Source organism: Salvelinus sp. IW2-2015, linkage group LG8 (assembly GCF_002910315.2).
Source record: "Salvelinus sp. IW2-2015 linkage group LG8, ASM291031v2, whole genome shotgun sequence".
Taxonomy (NCBI): domain Eukaryota; kingdom Metazoa; phylum Chordata; class Actinopteri; order Salmoniformes; family Salmonidae; genus Salvelinus; species Salvelinus sp. IW2-2015.
Genome location: NC_036848.1, coordinates 1760641 through 1781063, shown reverse-complemented (window position 1 = coordinate 1781063; position 20423 = coordinate 1760641). Strand labels below are relative to the sequence as shown.

At 43.8% G+C, this 20423-nt stretch overlaps 1 pseudogene; it reads right to left on the bottom strand.

Moving 5' to 3' along the window:
- The window catches only part of LOC111967073 (serine/threonine-protein phosphatase 2A 55 kDa regulatory subunit B beta isoform-like), a 29569-nt pseudogene extending 12077 nt beyond the window's left edge, over positions 1-17492 (bottom strand).
- Between the last annotated feature and the right edge of the window lie 2931 nt (positions 17493-20423).

Genomic DNA, 20423 nt, shown 5'->3' with positions numbered 1-20423 from the left:
AAGGGAGGAGGAAGAAAAGAAAACAAAATCAATGTCACGGCGCTGCGGCCTACTGGATCCTGCTGGATCACAGGTGGTATTCATCACAGGCTGTGTGTGTGTGTGTGTGCGTGTGTGTGTGTCGTGTGTGTGTGTGTTGTTGTGTGTGTGTGTGTGTGTGTGATGTGTGTGGTGTGGTGTGTGTGTTTGTGTGGTGTGTGTGTGTGTGTGGTGTGGGTTGTGTGGTGTGTGTGGGTGTGTTGTGTGTTTCCTGAGCAGTCAGTGCCTTACGGAGTCCTGATTATGCTGCCTACAAAGGCAAATGCCAGTAATGCAATTTAATGACTGACAGCATTTCTGATACTCTATGATAATTCTGATCAACTGCGTTTCTTGTGTCAAGAAACTAAATACCACAGTAATCAGATATTACCTGGCCATTCTACAAACAGATCTGTCACGGCTCCCTTCCGCGAACATTCATCACACACACCGTCCCCTATTCCCTCTGATTAGTATGTATGTGCCTTTGATTTCCAATTGGAGGTCGATTATTGTTACAATGCCCATTGGTTGTGTGATACCTGTCTGTGTGTTTGGCTTTCGTGCCCTTGTGGATTGGCAGATGATTACGGTCTCGCCCGTTGTTAATCATGTGTGCGTGGTGTATTTATTTGAGGTACTACTCGCGTCTTTTGTTTGGGTTTCTTACCCTGGTTTTTTGTTGCGTGTTTGTTTGTCTTCGTCCACGGTCTTTACACGCCGTCAGGAGCTTAATAGAAAACTATTAACGCATTCCTGCGCCTGCCTCCCCGAATCATTTATATCAACTGACAAGTCAAAGAATTTGTGACCAAATTTGTAGTTACTGTGTTTAATCCTTTGTAGGGCAGTATGTAAGCCACTAGATAGATTAATAAACAAAAAGTATAATAAACAATAACAAATTAACGATAACATTATACTCACAAGTTTCAAACAATTAAAACATTTATAGTGTTGTAATGAGTGCAAATAGTTTAAAGACACAAGGGAAAATAAATAAACACAAATATGGGTTGTATTTACAAGTGGGGTGTTTGTTCTTCACTGTTTCCCTTCTTGTGCACTCAGTCCACAAATCTTGCTGTTGTGATGGCACACTGTGTATTTCACACCCCAATAGATATTGAGTTTATCAAAATTGGATTTGTTTTCTAATTCTTGTGCGTCTGTGTAATCTGAGGGAAAATGTATCCACTAATAGCCTGTCTTCTGTCTATCTTTTTGTTTGCAATGATTTGGTTGGGTTTGTGGTGGTATATGTGTGTGTGTGTGTTTGTTGTATATGTGTGTATATGTGTGTGTATGTATATATACTGTGTGTGGTGTTGTGTGTGTGTGTGTGGTGTGGTGCTGTGTAGTGTTTGTGTGTGTGTGTTGTGTGTGTGTGGTGTGTGTGTGTGTGTGTGTGTGTGTGTGTGTGTATTGTATATATATGTGTGTTTGTATGGTGTGTGTGGCTATGGTATATATGTGTAATGTGTATATATATATGTGTGTATGTGTATATAAGTGTGCTGTATGTGGGTGTATATGTGTGTATGTGTATATATGTGTGTGTGTGTGTGTAGTATGTGTGTGTGTATGAAGTGTGTAATAGTGTGCGTAATGTGTGTGTATTGTGTGTGTATAAAGTGTTGTTGCATGATATATGTGAAGATATGTGTTGTGTGTGGTGTGTGTGGTGTGTGTTGCGTGTGTGGTGTGTGTTGTGTGTGTGTTGTGTGTGTGTGTGTGTGTGTGTGTGTGGTGTGCATGTGTGTGTGGGGTGTGTGTTTGTGGTGTGTGTGTGTGTATATATATGCTGTGTGTATATAATGTGATGTGTGTATATGTGTGTGTATATATATGTGTGTGTATATGTGTGTGTGGTGTTTGTGTGTATATAATATGTGTGTGTATATGTGTGTGTGTATATGTGTGTGTGTAGTGTTTGTGTGTGTGCCCAAACCTCTGAAAGAGAAGTGTGTTTCTGCTATAAGACAAAACCCAAGCTTCTCTCTGCTCTTTGCTCACATTTGGAGACAAAAGCTACTTATTCTTAAAAACAATATATTCCAATTCCCTCAATCTGCCCCAAGGCAGCCGTCCCAATATAGTGTTTTAATATGCGGGTAATGTGCTATTCAGCCAGGATGGTGTGTGCGTGTGGGACAGTCTTATACGGCGTGCGTGGTGTGTGTACGGGCCGGTGAACACGTTAAAACAGCTCAGAAATAAACTACTTTTTTAACAACATGGCTGTGTTCCCAAATTACATCCAATCCCCTATGGGTCCCTGGTCAAACAGTATACACTATATAGGGGATAGGGTGCGGTTGGAAGCAGCCGTAGTTTCCATAGGGAGCGTATTTATTTTGCATCTTACACCATCAATCCCAGGCTTAAAACTGTCAAGATCAAGCTATTGTCATATCAATTCTGCATTCAGAGGATATGCATATCAACTGACGCTCCCGAGACAAGAGCGGGGCTTTGGAGAACGGTGAGCCTTTCTTGTCTTGACTGGGAGAGAAGACGACAAGACAACCTTATTGATGTTTGTGGTTATCCATTCCTAGCCAATGCCAATACGAGTAGGATTACAAGGTTTTGGTTCAATCGAGAACAGAGACTTGACTTCCCTCCCTCTGCTCCCTTTTCTTTCAATCTCTTCCCCCTCCACAATAATACATGGCTGCTCACACGTGCGACCATGTCTGAGTGGAGGTGTGGTGGGGTGGTGTGCGTAGTCTCGGTGTGTACATGTGTGTTTGAATACTGTGGTCTGTGTGTATGCCTGTTCCCAGTACTCCACACTATGCAGTGTGTGTTCGCCAGAGCGCCTGTCCTGCATTCACAGAGTCGTAACTGACCCTCTACTGCTGCTGTAAAGCCAAGGTGTTGCAATCTGCTGAGGATGGAACTCTGAAGCTGCTGATAATCACCCTGCCGTCAGATTCCTCCATGTTACACTGTGCTTAATGTCGTCACGATGTTCTGGGGAGGGCATGCTTCAGGACAATAACAGTTTTGGAGAAAAACAAGGGATGTCACTATCAGTAAATGTTTTAGATTGTTTATAGAGAAAGAGGAACAAGAATACAGGCTTTAGCACTTTTCCTAGAGTCAAAGGTTTATTTGAACAGCAGTCGGTAGCCTATAAATTTGTAGGACAGATAAACTATACAGAGAGTATTTAGGGGGTTGAAGGGTAAAGGTGAAAGGATACTGAAGCTCTGGTCGGTGATCTCCAGGTTCCACAAAGTTGACCCTGACGGTCTCGGCTGGAGATGTAGTCGGCGAGTCAGAGTTCACAGAGAATGGAGTTTGATGGGTAGGAGTGGCGTTACCTGAACACACGCCGCGCTGTCGCCTCCACATCAATCTGTTTCTGGAGAACAGAACCTGGCAGGGAGGGAGGAGGTTTAACACCAGTACAGGATTTCACATCACCATGACTGACTCTTTAAAATATCAAAAAACGTAATGTGTCTCACAGAATCTAGACGGAGAGACATTCACAGATTGACACCTCTTTCTATTTCCGCTACACCGTGAACGCCTGGTTCTATACGAGCCATTAATCTCTTGCCACAACACATCCACATCTTTTTCAAAATGACTTCATGTACTGTAGTCTCCACTTGAAGGTAGTGGTAGACTGCACAGCAGCAGGCCTAGTGAGCTGGTGTTAGGACTGAGGGCCAGGGATGGCCTGAGGTACCCACTGAGGCCCGCGCAGAGGAAACTAGCTGTAAGTCGCATTAGGTATATGACATACAGTACAGGAGGACATAGGAGAAGCAGAGGAACAGTAGAGAGAAAGAGAGAGAGAGACAAAGAGACAGAGGAGAGAGAAAGAGAGAGACAGTGGAGAGAGGAGAGAGAAAGAGAGATAGAGAGAGACAGAGGAGAGAGGCCACTAATAGATACTACTGAAACCGGACTCTCTGGTGTGAGAATTAAGGACCATGGTGCCTGGTGATGGCGTTGCAAAGAAGGGAAGCGAAGAGAGAATGATCCCATTCATCGCATCATCTCAGTGCACATTTCGATCGCTCTCTCACTCTCTCCCTGTCTCCCTCTTTCCCTGTCTCCCTCTCTCCCTGTCTCCCTCTCTCCCTGTCTACCCCTTCCCTCTCTCTCTGTGGGTTTGTGTCATGTTTAATGGCTGACAGGGACTCATCTGTCAGTTGTTGATGCACTATGAGAGCAGTCTGAGTGATTCTATATACCAGTGTTGAAAAACTGATTCTTCTCTCAGTTATAAGGACCGAATGCCCACCATGAGAAATAGACCTTCTGCAATGTGCGTCATTGGAATAGCCAAAATGCAATGAGTTACAGGGGAAGCAGCAGTACTGTATATGCAGAAGACTGGGAATATAACCATGTGCTTTGTATACAGTATATTCCTCATTCATAAAGTATTCATGTTCAAGTGATATCAAAGCAACATTTCCTATTTGGACCCCGGGGGAAAAATGAGATATTTACATCTTCATTATTCTGCTCGTGTGTGTGCTGTGGTGTGTGTGTGTGTGTGTGTGTGTGTGTGTGTGTGTGGTGTGGGTGTTGGTGTGTGTGTGTGGTGTGTCGTGTGTGTGTGTGTTGTGTGTGTTGTTGTGTGTGTGTGTGTGTGTGTGTTCTCCAACTAGCTCTCACAGGTCTCATGGCAGAATTACACGTTCAGCAATGCTGCTCAAACATGCAAATTTGCAAAGTGTTCCCAAATGTCAAATTGCAAAGGTTTAAGGTTTAAGCCCATCCTCCGTCTCCGTCCACAAAGCCCGGGGAGGCAAAAACCGAACCTACTTGAAGGAACAGGGCTCACTTGCCCCTACGTGCAACCCACGTCATCTTCCCGACGTCCTCAGACGTGAGGACGGGAGTACTGACTTGCTATCACCGGGTGGGACCTGGCAAGGTTTCTCACCCGTAGTGAGGTGATTGTAGATGGGTCTCTGATTCGTCCGCTTCATCCTTGCAGTGTATCCCTCGTCTCTGTCTCGCTCACTGATCTCCAGAGCTTCACTTTCTTGTCATATACACACACACCACACACACACACACACACACACACCACACACCACACACACACCACACACACAACACGCACACCGGAACACAGAGGGAGAACAGAAACAGAGAGGAAAATGAGAGAGTGAAAGAGAGAGAGAATTGCAAAGAGAGAGAGGAAGAGAGAAAGAGAGAGAAGAATGAAGAAGAGAGAGAGAAGAGAAACGGAGAACAAGCAAAAGAAAAAAGCTAAAAATCAAAAACTCAATTTAATTAGACGTTAGATGAGGATGAGAAGGCTATAAAGACATATGGAGAAGATAAAGAGAGAAAGACATGAGGAGTGAGAGCGAGGAGCAGAAGAGACAGAGAGAGAGAGAGAGAGAGAGAGAGAGAGAGGAGAGAGAGAGAGAAAGAGAGAGAGTGAGAGAGAGAGAGAGAGAGAGAAGAGAGAGAGAGAGAGAGAGAGAGAGAGAGATGAGAGAGAGAGAGAGAGAGAGAGCAGAGAAAGAGAGAGAGCTATTAAGTCCATGCTACAGTGAGTGTGGGAGGTGTGAACTGTGTCTGGTTCAATCTGTCATGTGGACTGATGCCAGCCTGGATGGTGCTGCCGATGACAGTGGGTCATAGAGATACGATTAGTGATGTTATAACTGACTTGCATAACGGAGATCAGATACAAATCTGCCAGGTTAATCATAAAACCATGCTGACTATCGTCACCATTCATCAAACCTCATGTTTTTTCCAGCCAGACTCTACATACTGTATATTGACATACACTGAGTAAACAAAACATTAGCGAACACCTGCCTTGTCCATGACATAAGACTGACCAGGTGAATCCCAGGGTGAAAGCTACTGATCCCTTACGGATGTCCACTTGTTAAAGTCCACTTCAGTCAGTGTAGAGAAGGTGGAGGAGCCAGGTTAAAAAAGAAGGGGGGGATGTTTTTTTAACCTTGAGACAATTTGAGACATGGAGATGTGTGTTGCCAGTCAGATGGGAATGCGGCAAGACCACAATATTGAAGTCCTTGAACGGTCAGTATGTGCCAGGAGCACCGGGTTTGAGTGTTCAAGAACAGCAAACGCTTCAGCGTTTTCACTCTACAGGTCTTGTGTGTTATCCAAAAGAATGGTCCATTCACACAAAGACATCCAACTATCCTGACAACAACTGTGGGAAGCATTGAGTCGAACATGGGCGAGCATCCCTGTGAACGCTTTCAACACCTTGGTAGAGTCCATGCCCCGACGAAATTGAAGTCTGTTCGGAGGGTTTTAAAAGGGGGGGAGTGGCGAGGGGGGGGTGCAACTGAATATCAGCAAGTTTCTTAATGTTTTGTACACTCAAGTGCCTCTAGCCTTTCAATATCCAAAGGCAATTTCTATACTATTAGATATGTATGTGTTCTGCTTGACTGAGCCCAAGCCACCAGCAGAAGCCTTGCTGATTGAGAGCTTCACGCATGGATGCAACAGCTGAACACACACACTCATGCACGGACGCACATGTATGAACACACACACACAGCAGGGCCACACGACCAGATGGAGCTCCTCTGGCTATGGTTCCACTGCTTCTAACTCCTATACACACACACACACACACACACACACACACACACACACACACACGCACACACGCACACGCACACTCACACTCACACTCACACACACACTCACCGTTGGTGGAGAGGAGGAAGTAGGCAGTGTTCTGCTGAGGAAGCCATCTGATCTTGTTGATCTTCTCCTCGACCTCCAGACTCTTCAGGTAGTCAAACTCTGGATCATGACTCTGGAACGTACTGTACACATTATACTCCCCTCGCTTCTGGGGCTCGCTTTTAGTCTGGGGGGGTGAGTTGGAAGAGAGAGAGAGAGAGAGAGGGAGAGAAAGACAGAGGAAAGAGAGAGAGAGAGAGAGAGAGAGAGAGAGAGAGAGAGAGAGAGAGATAGGGAGGGAGAGAAAGAGGGAGAGAGGAGAGGGAGAGAAAGAGGGAGAGAGAGCAGAGGAACACACAAGTTGGTTTGAAGGTACCGTAAATAAAATAATCCCCTCGCCGCTGGGGCTGACTCTTAGTTTGGGAGGAGAGAGGAGGAGGGCAGAAGAGAGAGGGGGAGAGAAACACAGCTTAGACATGTTATACTCTCTGGGGAGAGGGAGGTGGGAGACAGAGATGAGGGGAAGGAGGGAGAGAGATACAAAGGTAAAGAGAGAGAAAGAAAGAGAGAGAGTGTGTGTTTCTTACCTCCTGTTCTCTCTGGAAGACCACCACTCTTCCTCCTTTGTCCCCTGTGGCCAGCAGCTCCCCCGAAGGGTTAAACTCCACCGTGGAGATGATGTCAGCTAAAACAAAACACATACACAGTTAATATTACCAGCTATATTGTGAATAATGTACCACAGGGACAATGTATCACATAGATAATGTACTATGGGGATAATGTACCACAAGGATAATGTACCACAATGATAATGTATCATATGGATAATGTACCACATGGATAATGTTCTATGGGGATAACGTACAGCTGGGACAATGTACCATGGGGATAATGCAACACATGGATAATGTATCGCATGGATAATATACTACGGGGATAATGTACCACAGGGATAATGTACCACAGGAATAAAGTAACACATATATATTTTCACACAGAGATTAAAGTTAGCTGCACAGAGACACAAGCATTTGCTACATCTTAAAATWAAAATAAAAAATTAAACTCATTTTCACCCATTTTCCAATTACCAAAAATATAATTAAACCTGAAAGCTTCAGCTTGCCTTATAGCTTATAGCACAACATATTTTAAGAGCAGAATATCTAGGAAACAACGGCTTGCCCTGGTAACCCAGATAAAAGGAGAAATATAGGTAAAGAATAATATGGGTTAAACGACGGTCTGAAACCGATTGTGTTATTAAAATATTCTGGCCATTAGCCAGTTAATTAACTTAACAATCCTCACACAATCAGTAACTCATCAGAATCTCATCAGTTCTGTAGCAGATTTAAAGCATACTATCATCACACGATCAGTGCAATTGTTTTCCTCTCTACATTAATTAAGCAGCTCTTATCCCCCACAGGAGTCACAGTGGTGAAGTAGTCCCTAATGGACCTAGACATTTTCCTCTCAAGTCATTAGTACATGAAACCAGACATCTTCGATCCACAGACACAGAGAGATTATATGGACACTACTTTATGACAGAATTCAACTGATGCACACATCCAAGTCACATAGTTTCACAGCCAAGCTCATAGACACCAGTTCAGTGCATTTGGCTCCTCGGCCCCTGGAAGGAGCTAAAACCAATACATGTCTCACATCAAGCTTCTGGGTTTCTAGACTGTAACACAGACAGACGACCTTTGAGATTCCTCCTCCTCTCCTCCTGAAACACATGCATCTGATCTGCCTGGATTTAGGATAGACTACAGCTCTCTAAAAAACCTAGAGATGGATAYGTCTCTCAACATCCAACTGGTTTGTTCCCGACGGCTCTAACGAAACAAATACGCAAACCAAGGCTGAGAGCGAAGGGAGAGCTGTATTTAGCTGTACATGTACGCACACACACACAAGAGGAGGCTGGTAGAAGGAAAGAAAGAAAGAAAGAAAGAAAGAAAGAAAGAAAGAAAGAAAGAAAGAAAGAAAGAAAGAAAGAAAGAAAGAATTGAAAGGACACTGTTTGGGCCGGGGCTCAGTGAGAGTGAGAGAGGAAATACCCCATATAGATTACATGTTATTCCAATTAATATTAAGGTCATTGTTCCTGATGCGGTAAATCTATCAGTAAGAGTTACAGTCATCCCATTCGACAGAGAAAAGTCATATGTGCCCATCCCAGCCTCCCTTGCCTCCATGGCCACAGAGAAAAGGCATGTAGCTCTATGCCCAGCTCCGCTGCCTCCATTCACAGACGAATGAAGAGGTCAATGTAGCTATCCCAGCTCCTGCCTCCATGTCACAGAGAAAGTGTCATGAATAAGCTATCCAGTCCTGTCTGGAAGGTCATTCCCTAGGTCTCCTGCTACTCACAGTCAACAGAGAAAAGGTCATGTAGCTATCCCAGCTCCCTGCCCTCCATGTCACAGAGAATAAGGTCATATGTTAGCTATCCCCAGCTCCACTGCGTCCATGTCACAGCAGTAACCAGGTCATGTGTGACTATCCCCAGGCTATCCCTGCCATCCTATGTCACAGAGAAAACGGTCTCCAACTGTTGCTGATCCAAGCTCCTGCCTCCCCATGTCACAGAGAAAAGGTACTGTAGCGCAATATCTCCCAGCGTCCTGCCTCCAAGTCACAGAAAAGGTCATGTGTGCGGTACTGCAACTCAATGCACACCCATCACTTCTAAGGACCTATGTCAAACTATGCGGCCAGGGACACAGATCGCCCCTTCTATTGAATTTAGACTCGCGCTGCACTGTGTGCATCAAAGTTGACAACTAACATTAATAAAAGTCGCCACGAACCAAATAATCCGATGACATGATTCAAGTGCCAAAATAAGCACTACGGTGCGGCATTCTATACGTGTAACTGTGTCCTCTGATTAACCTACCGTGATCTCAGCAAGTCTTCTATAGCGTGTGGTTTCTCAACCTATCGGTGGACTGTTATATACCGAATAAGTAAGTTATACTGATCCACTACTCGTCGGAAATCTGTCAGCTATAGTGTGGTTTCTATACACTTATGGGAGTCATAAGTTCGCGTTTCGTTAAACACTAATGGTGGATGTTCTATTAGTTGGTTAAGCATCATAATCTCACTATCAGTGGATGTGCATATAGATGTAAGTCAGCATCCCATCACACACGGGAGTCTATAGTGTCGGTTTCATCCACTGCAATGGTGTGTCATGTCCTACTCTTAGTGAGATGTGGTTGTGTCGTACCACATACTGGCATGCGAGTCTATAGTGTGGTTCTCTACTCACCTAATGAGTCGAAGAATGCGCACTACTCTAGTAGGTGTTCTCTAACAAAGCACACTGTGCGCCCGATGTCTATAGTTGTTTATCACGATGCGTGTATACTCCCGATGAATGTGTTCTGCTGGTTTTCTACACTATAGTGGAAGATCTTATAGTGTGTTTCTGATCACTACGTGGAATGTCTATCAGTTGTGTTTCATATCAACTATGAGTGGATGTCAATATAGTGGGTTCTAAACAATACCAAGGTGTGAGAAATGCTATAGTGTGGTTGCTATCACTACGGTGGAATGTCGGGGCGCCGATTAAGATAGTGGTTTCCTATCGACCTAATGGTGGAGATTCTATAGTTGGTTCTCCCTCACACTGGCGGCATTGCCTACCCCTACCTTGTGTGCTATCCTCTGAATTCACTCGTGTGGACATGAGTGTCTATAATCTGTGGTTTCCTATTCACTTATGGGTGGACCGTCCGTTGACAGTAGTAACTCCTACCCTGTAAGGCTTTCTACTAACACTAACGGTGAAATGATGAGTCTATCGTCGGCTTTTCTAGCACTCTATGCGTCAGTGTCCATAGTGTGGCGTTCTTCAACTATCACTTCCGGATGTGTTGATGTCTTTATAGAAGCTGGTTGTGGTAACACTAACGAGTCGGATATTGCCTATACTTGAATAGTTCTTACTCTACTATGGTGTGACGAAATGAGTCTAAGTTGATTTCTCGTCGACATATGATAGCGATGTCTCAATAGTGATGGTTTCCAATCACTATGGTGTATGTCGGTTTATGTTTGTGTCTGAATCCACTACTGGTGGATGTCTATAGTGTGGTAATTACTCACTATGGTGGATGTCTATACTGTGGTTTGTATTCCATAACGTGGATGTCTATCGTGTGGTTTCTAAAACTATGGTAGGATGTTCATAGAGTGTCGATTCTACCACTTGAGTGGGTTTGTTCCTATAGTTGTGGTTTCCTAACACTCAATACGGTGGATGTCGATTAGTGCTGGGTGTCTACTCACTTGGCTGGATGTTGCTAATAGTGTGGGTTTCCTCATGGTGATTCACCTAATGTGAGGTTTCAACTGGGGATGGTCTATAGTGTGGATTTCTTAACCAACTACTATGGTCGAGAAATGCATATCGTATAGTGTCAGTATATCTCTGTAACCACTACGTAGCAAGTAATGTCCTCCCTCTTCTAATCTATCGTGTGAGTTCTCTACTACTACATGTGGTATTGCATCATTTACTTAGATGTGGTTTCTTAAATCCACTTATGGTGGATGTCTTATAATAGCTTGTGTGTCTCTTCTCCTATGGTCCGGATAGTTCTATCAGTGTAGTGCTTATTCTCAAACCACTCTGTAGCATGGATGTCATATAGTTGTAGTTTCACATATAACTCGATCTACAGATAGTCTGGCATATATATGTTTCTTAAACACTACAATGGATAATGTCTTAGTGTTGTTATGAATCCAGGTCTACTAACTGTCTCGGACAGAACTCTAATAAGTCTGTGTGTTTCTATAGAGTCAAACTATGGCTAGATGTCTATATAGTTAATGTTGGGTTCTATCCCTTAACCCGCGCACCATTGAGTGACTGTCACCAGTATACTAGTTTGCGTTTCATACCTACTCTCTTGGATGCGAGATCAGTCTACCAGTTTGGTTTCTATACGACTAATCGTGGATGTCTATAGTGTTGGTTTCTGATCAGCTTACAAGCGACTGTCACTTCTCTGGTTTCTATCACTACGGGTGGAGATGTCTATAGTGTGGGTTATTCTATCCACGTATTGTCTTATGGTTTGTTTATTACTATATGTGGTTTGTTCTATGTCTCTCTGTATACTAGCTATTTGGATGTCTATAGTCGTGTTTCTATCACTATTGGGTGGATTGTAATATAGTTGGGTTTCTATCGACTACGCGTGAGATGTCTATTAGCTGTGGTTTACCTACCACTATGGTGGATGTCTAGATAGATTAGTGGTTTACCTATCTACGGTGGAATGTCTATAGTGTTGGTTTCTACTCACTACGGTGGATGTCGAGTATAGTAGTGGTTTTTCTAATACATATGGTGGATGCTCTATAGTGCTGTGTTTCTATCACTATTGGTGGATGTCTATAGTGTGTGGTTTCTTATCACTACAGTGGGGTGTTTGCTAGGTGTTTTTGTGGCATGTTGATTATTGTTGATTATTTTCTCTTCATAGTGTATTTGACGTTTGAATGATTTAAGCAACAAAATATTGCTTGACCATTTCTCCAAAAGCTACAATTCTCCTTCAGACTGGAATCTGGAAGAGAGATTATATAATCTCCTTCAAAACATGTTCTCACATCCCAATAAGTATCTTCAATGTTGTTGTTTACAGAGCTTTCTTGTGTGTGCTGTGAGTGTGTATGTCCTGAGTATGTCTGAGTATGGTCTGTCAGTGTGTGTATGTGTGTGTATTGTGGTGTCTGAGATGTGTCGTGAGTGTGTATATTGTGTGTCTGAGTGTGTCTGAGTGGTGTTATAGTGTTGTCTGAGTGTGTATGTGTGTGTCTGAGTGTGTTTGTGTGTGTCTGAGTTGTTGTGTGTTCTGAATGTGTTTGAGTGTGTTAGTGATGTGTGGGGGGTGGTGGATGATTGTGTGTGAGGTGATATGAAGACAGTGTAGCAGAAGTATCACAGTCCATTAAACCACACACTGCCAGGACGCGCACGCAAGACACGGCACGCACACACACACACACACACACACACACCACACACACATCACACACACACCACAGCAACACGACACACACACACACCCCACACATCACACACACCACAACACACACACACACCACACACACACACGCTAACACAAAAGCGAGGCCGCCATCCTCATCACTATATGATTAGCATTATTGCAATGCTTCGAATGGTATGTTTCTGAATGCAAATCAGCTGGAATGTTAATTTTCTTTTTTTCCCAGGATCCTTTGCTCAGTCTTTACAGCCCCTGGAGGCCTTTCTTTCCAACCCAGCGTGATGAAATGAACACCTAAGCTTTCTATCTGTCTCCATTATGCAGGGTAAAGTATATATTCCATCTCGCAGTCCATCCAATGTTCATGAACTGAAAAGCAGTAGAACAGTATTAGTAGAATGTGCCAGAGACATTTTAAGAACATGGTGACAAGAAGTGACTGATGACAGGATGTTTCTTCTTCTCTCAATCAGCAAAATCACATTTACAGTTTGACCTCCTGCAAGTCATTATGGGTATTGGGATCTCATGGGTCCCTATGGGGACACCTCTTGGACACTACACACACAACCCACTGAGGCGTGGGATTGGTGCAAACTAAAGGTCAGCGTGTGACACTATTCAAATGTAACATCCTTAAAATGATCTGTGTGTGCCTGAGGGAACTATAACCAACACCTGATCTGACCTCAGCTCGGACTTACGTTTCTAGTGTTATTAATCGTATGTACGGGATGCACATGGTATACATGTCCAATGGAAGAACTTCTGGACAATGAAACAACAATAGGCGTGTGTATCCAGTATAGTGGATTGACGATGTGAGAGGCCAGAGAGGAGACTGAACACAGACACCTACCGGCTGATCCCTGATGCAGACTGAACTATACTGCTGTAAAACCCTTAGACCCCACGTACACACACATATACACACACATATACACACACATATACACACACATATACACACACATATACACACACATATACACACACATATACACATACATTTACACACACACATACCAAACAAACACCACACACACACATATACACACACACCACACACAGATATTACACACACACACACATATACGACCACACATACACACACACATAATACACACTATACACATATACACACATCATATACACACATATACTAGTTACACACATTAACACACACACACACATATACACACACACACAATACACACATATTACACACACACACATATACACACACACCATATACACACATATACACACACACACACACACACACACCACACACACACACACACACACACACACACACAACACACCACACACACACCACACACACACACACCCACACACACACACCACACACACACATATACATATACCACATACATATACACACACATATACACACACACACACACACACATATATACACACCACACATATACACACACACATATACACACACACACATATTACCACACATATACACACACACATATACACACACACATATACACACACACACAAATACACACACATATATACAACACACACATATACACACACACACATATATACACACACTATATATACACACCTATACACACACAACATATACACACAACATATAACCACACACACACAACACATTACATTACCACACACACATATTACACACACACACATATACCACACACACATATACACACCACAAACAATATACACACACACATATACACACACACTATACAACACACACATATACACACACACACATATACACACACACATATACACACACACACACGCACATATACACACACACATATACACACACACACCACAGTCTCTATAATGAGTTATTTAGGCTTGATGATTCAACTGTAAATTGAAGCTATAAAAACACAAAGATGGGGCTCTTCCATGTGAGCTCTCCCACACGGACGAGACAGACAGGCCTCTAAAGCTGAGGAGATACACCCTTTATTTATCACCTGGATTAACCACCACCCGCCCACCCACCCTCCCGCTCCTGTCTGCCGGTCTATAGAGGTCTCAGTGTTGTCCAGAGAGAGAAAGAGAAACATACTGTATATTTTCCATAGATTACACAGACCCTCAAAGAATTTGAAAACAAATCCAATCTTGATAAACTCTTCATACAATCACAGTTTATTTTTTTATTAAGCAAGTCAGTTTAAAAACAAATTCTTATTTACAATGATGGCCATAACCCGGCCAAACCCGGATGATGCTGGGCCAATTGTGCACCACCCTATGGGACTCCCAATCACAGCCAGTTGTGAAACAGCCTGGATTCGACCAGGGTGTCTGTAGTGACGACGCTAGCACTGAGATGCAGTGCCTTAGACCGCTGTGCCACTCGGCGAGGCCAAGACCTGCAAGACTTGTGACCTGTTACCACAAGAAAAGTGGGAGAACAAACACCATTGTAAATAGAAAACTATATTTATCTGTTTATTTTATTTTCCCTTTTATAATTCAACTACTTGAAAATTGTTTACAACACTGCACATAGCCAATTATATAACATTTGAAATGTCTATATTATTTTACTACTTTTGTGAGTGTAATGTTTAATGTCAATTTCTGATTGTCTATTTCCGTTGTTTATTCCCTTTGTGTCTATTCCACTTGCTTTGGCAACGTAAACACATGTTTCCCATGCCAATAAAGCCCTTTGACATTGAGTTTGAGTGACAAAAAGAGACTCTGTTAGGGAGGTCTGATGCAGGAGACGCAGAGGGAGATAAGGGGTTGGATATCCAGACGGGTCCTAGGTAGATGGCTACCATTCATCCTTCCATTGGGACCAGAGACTGGTTTTCACATATCCAGACGGGTCCTAGGGAGATGGCTACCATTCATCCTTCCATTGGGGACCAGAGACGGTTCACATATCCAGACGGGTCCTAGGGAGATGGCTACCATTCATCCTTCCATTGGGGGACCAGAGACTGGTTTCACATATCCAGACGGGTCCTAGGGAGATGGCTACCATTCATCCTTCCCATTGGGACCAGAGACTGGTTTTCACATATCCAGACGGTCCTAGGGAGATGGCTACCATTCATCCTTTCCATTGGGACCGAGAGACTGGTATCACATAGCCTCGTAGAACCAGACAGAGGACTAGCTCACCCATTCTGTTTCACTTCACGTGGTTAGATATCTCACGATCAGACTGGTTCCAACAGGTTAGACTCACAGGCAATCAGTTACATTAGCATCAGTTAGTTCTGGTTAATCAATAGACGTGATTCAGTGACTGGGGCTATCGTTAATTAGATCAGGGCTAACGATGGAGCTAATGATATTCAGTAAATCACTGGACTAATCAATTAGCCAGACAGAGAGAGGCAGACACAGGCCAGCCACTGGCGGTAAAATACAGCACTGTAGGAGGCTGTACTCTGTCCTGGTTGCTGTGAATCCAGTCACACTTTCTAAGAATGATCCACCTCACAGATACCACCCCCCCCCCGCCCCCCCCCTCTCTGCTCACACACACACAGTATATTTACTGACTCATTCAAGGCCGCTTCACGTACCATTCGTAGCCCATTCATTCATTCAGTCAGTCCAGTCAGTGAAACGGATATCTAGATCGGTACTATCAGTTTCTAAATATGGAGCAGGAGAGACTCCCCTCTGGGCACAGACGTAAATGTTACGTCTAGTCCACGTTGGTTCAAAGTAATTCCATTGAAATGATGTGGAAACATCGTTGATTCAACCAGTTTGGGCCCAGTGGGTAGGGAGTAGGCCAGACCAGTAGACCGCCACTCTCCATAAATGCGCATCCGAAACAATCGGTAGTCTACATGACACCACGCAAGATCGATAAGTGTCCGGGTCGGGACACTATAATGTCACTAAGTATTCTTCTGATAGGGATAAGTCAATCAATCCCTCATCATGACCGATATGCGGAATACTCGGCCTACATACTCTATGAAATAAACCGTGCAGTGTACATATGTAGTGAAGAATAGTTTTTCGATGCATACCTTCAGTAGCATAGTTGTGGTCGCGAAGGAAGCTGTTGTTGATCTTGCGGGTGTCAGTCTCCTCCTCCATTGATAAATCGGTTGGTTCTGGATCCTGAGACCGTTAAAAGACATCCTAGACGTTACCATCAGCAGCAGGCGGGCCGCGAGACCAACGGGAGCGCTGTCATCATGACTCCAACTCTCCGGTAGCTATAATGGAATGATCAAAAAGCCATATTGGCAACTTCCGTCCACGTCTCGGAGCGCATTAAATAGTGGAATAACAGACCTATCCAATTGTGTCTTTACAAAAAAAGACGAAAATAGCCTATGTAATTTAAAATGGACAAAATGTTTTCATATAGTGCCACCTCCTCTGCTATGCAGTGGAATGGGTCAAAGACATTGCCTTTCCCAGGTATGCGGGCGTGTGAATCAGACAGCAGTCCTCCGTAAATCTTCTCTGGTGAGGAATTGAGTTGAAGCAGGCAAGACTCTCTCTAACGAACAGTGTGGCTGGGGCGGGGGTAGGATTATGCGTCAAGCCTGACTGGCTAAAATCATTCCACCGTTTCCCTGCCAGCCTCCTCGGATGCACATCAGAGTACCACTTCGGGTTCTTCCTTCCTTTCGTTAACCAAGCAAAGTCCTCCTCGTCTTGTCTCCTCGAACAGAAGGAACTTTAATGCGCATATGGACTCGGTAGTATTCCTGCCGCTGGTTCTGACGCGCCGCTTTAGCACTAGCTCCTCCCAATACAGATTGCCGCAGCCTGGATCTTCAAAACTACACGCGGCAAACGCGTTTTGAACGCTCGCTGTGACGTTTACTCCAACCACCACAGTGCAGCCTACTGGCAATGGTCAGTTAGAAAATCATGAATTATGAATGAATGACATTGTACAGTTCCAGCATATACGTTTTTTTCCGGGTGACAGTAAGGTATGGGCTCACTGATTTAGGTAATACATGTTAAAGTTGTAGGCCTATAGACAGCAGGAGAGAGAGGAATACATTGAGGGGAGAGAGTGATGAGGGTGAGAGGGGAGGCTAAAGATACAGAGGAAGACAGATCAGGAGAGTTGGGAAGTGGGGCAGAGGGAGAGACTGAGAATGACAGATATGGATCAGGAAAGTTGGGAAATGGGATAAGAGGGAGAGACTGAGAATGACAGATATGGATCAGGAGAGTTGGGAAGTGGGGCAGAGGGAGAGACTGAGAATGAGATACATGGATCAGGAGAGTGGGGCAGAGGGAGAGACTGAGAATGACAGATAGGGATCAGGGAAGTGGGGTAGAGAGAGAGACTGAGACAGGCAGGGGAAAAAAGGGAGGAAGAAAGAGTGAGGGAGGAAATAAATAGAGAAAGACAGAGAGAGACCGAGAGGGGAAAGAGAGACAAAGACAGAGAGAGGGGAAAAAGAGAGAGAGAGACAGAGAGAGAGAGAGAGGGAATAAATAGAAAAAGACAGAGAGAGAGAGAGGGGGGGAGATAAAGAGAGAGACAGAAAGAGAGGAATGAGAGAGCAATAGAGACAGAAAGAGAGAGAAAGAGAGACAGAGAGAGAGGGGGGTGGGAGAGAGAGCGAGATGATGAAGGATGAGTGGAGCAACCAGTCTGATTAATTAGATGAAGTTGAGATGCCGTTGGTGCCGGGTCTTTCTGGATCTAATATCAATCACCACTGGGAACTTTCCCTCACACACACACACACACACACACACACCTACCCTATATAAAATCCCCCAGTGTGTGTGTTGTGTGTGTGTGTGTGTGTGTGTGTGTGTGTGTGTGTGTGTGTGTGTGTGTGTGTGTGTGTGTGTGTGTGTGTGTGTGTGTGTGTGTGTGTGTGTGTGTGTGTATGTGTTGTCGTGTGGGTGGTGTGGTTGTGTGGTATGCGTATCGATTTGTCCTGTGTGTGGGTGTGTGTGTGTGCGCATGTGTTTGGGCATTTGTGTGCATGTGTGTGTGTCTGCATTTTGTCAATACACATGTAATCCCTGGTCCCATTTGCAGCCAGGTCGCTCAAGATTCACTTCAAAATTGGACATCCGTCCATGTCCCGAGGACGTCGGGAGAGGCCTTTGAAACCCGCCCACAGGGGCAACGGTGAGCACTATTACCATCAAGTAGGCTTGTGTTTTGCTAGGGTGTTGTGGACACTCCTGGTGTTGTTGTTGTTGTGGTTGTTGTTTTAACCCTATCCCAAACCTTAACTTAAAGAAGCACTGTGCAGAAATCGTTCAGCCATTTCCTGGTTGCTAAAATTCTAATAGTTAAATTCTAATTTCAGTTAATGTGATAAAACAAGCAAGTAAAGTGTAGAAAATAACTGTACCATCTAAACCGCTGTGAAATATATTTTCCATAACCATAAATATTGTATTTTCAGCTGTTTGAAGCTGGWGCACAAAAACGAAACTTAAGAACGGGAAGCATAGAAATAGTACACATAGAACAGATCGACCGCTTCTTAGACTGGCTTTCAATGAGAATGACAGATCTATAACTCACATTTATATGTGAATTTGGTCAGGTCGCCCCAAAAAAGTGACATATTTTGCAGCTTTAACCATTCAGGATGAATGCAGGAGGAGCCACATAAAGGAGSAGCAACCCAGGGTGTCCAAAACACCACGCATGTTGACGTCTGCAGCAGCGCTTCGACATTTGACGTTTGGAGAAATGTGTATACACGTCAGAATCCGAAGGGAAATGGGTCAAACCGTGAGATCTTGTTGACATTTGCACATACAATCCCCTGCTTTAGTGCTAATGGATATGTGGCTGTGGGAGAGAGATACCTTTCATACCAGAAACATCTCCTCTGTCTCCTACACATGTTATCTTACACCACACTAGCCCCCCAGCCTCCACCTGAATAATTACAGTGCATTACCCATGCCACACACACACGCACACCACACACAAACACACACACACACACACCACACACAAACACACAAACACACCACTATGCTGAATAGATTACAGTGCATTACCCATGCAGAGCTATAATGAAGCCAACTGGAGCATTGGGAAGCTCTGTGTTCGGATGTAAAGAAGAACGGTTACATATTTACACTCTCCTGCTCTTCTAATAAGAATCTCTGTTCAAAGCCACCTATCTTCAGCTTAAGATCTATCTGAGTGGTCAGTGGAGCATCTCCACTGAAATAGGACATCTTTATCATTATTTAAACAGGAGGACTGACAAGTGTGTTAAGTCATGGATTGTTACTAACAAAGACTCAAGTCTCCTGTGTGTCAGTTGAATAACAACAGGATTAGATTGAAAGGAATTAGAAGCTCTGGGAGACAATGGAAATGGCAGAGTTAGTGGAGTGAAGGCTGGTCGGTTGGACGATTATGAGTCCACTTGGGAAGTGGCAAGTGGGTAGAACGCAGGTGGCTTTGGTAAAGAGAGAGAGTTGTAGTTGATGTTAATGGTAATCCCATGTCCACTACTACTATTATTATTGCTGTTGGTCCCACCATTTATTTATATATAAATATAKATATATTYTACATATATATATAAATATAAATTTTTATTTTATTTTTATTTTTCGATATGTATACTTTGACAATGTAAGTAATAATGAACTTGCCATGTCAATAAAGTCAATTGAATTGAATTGAATTGAATTGGA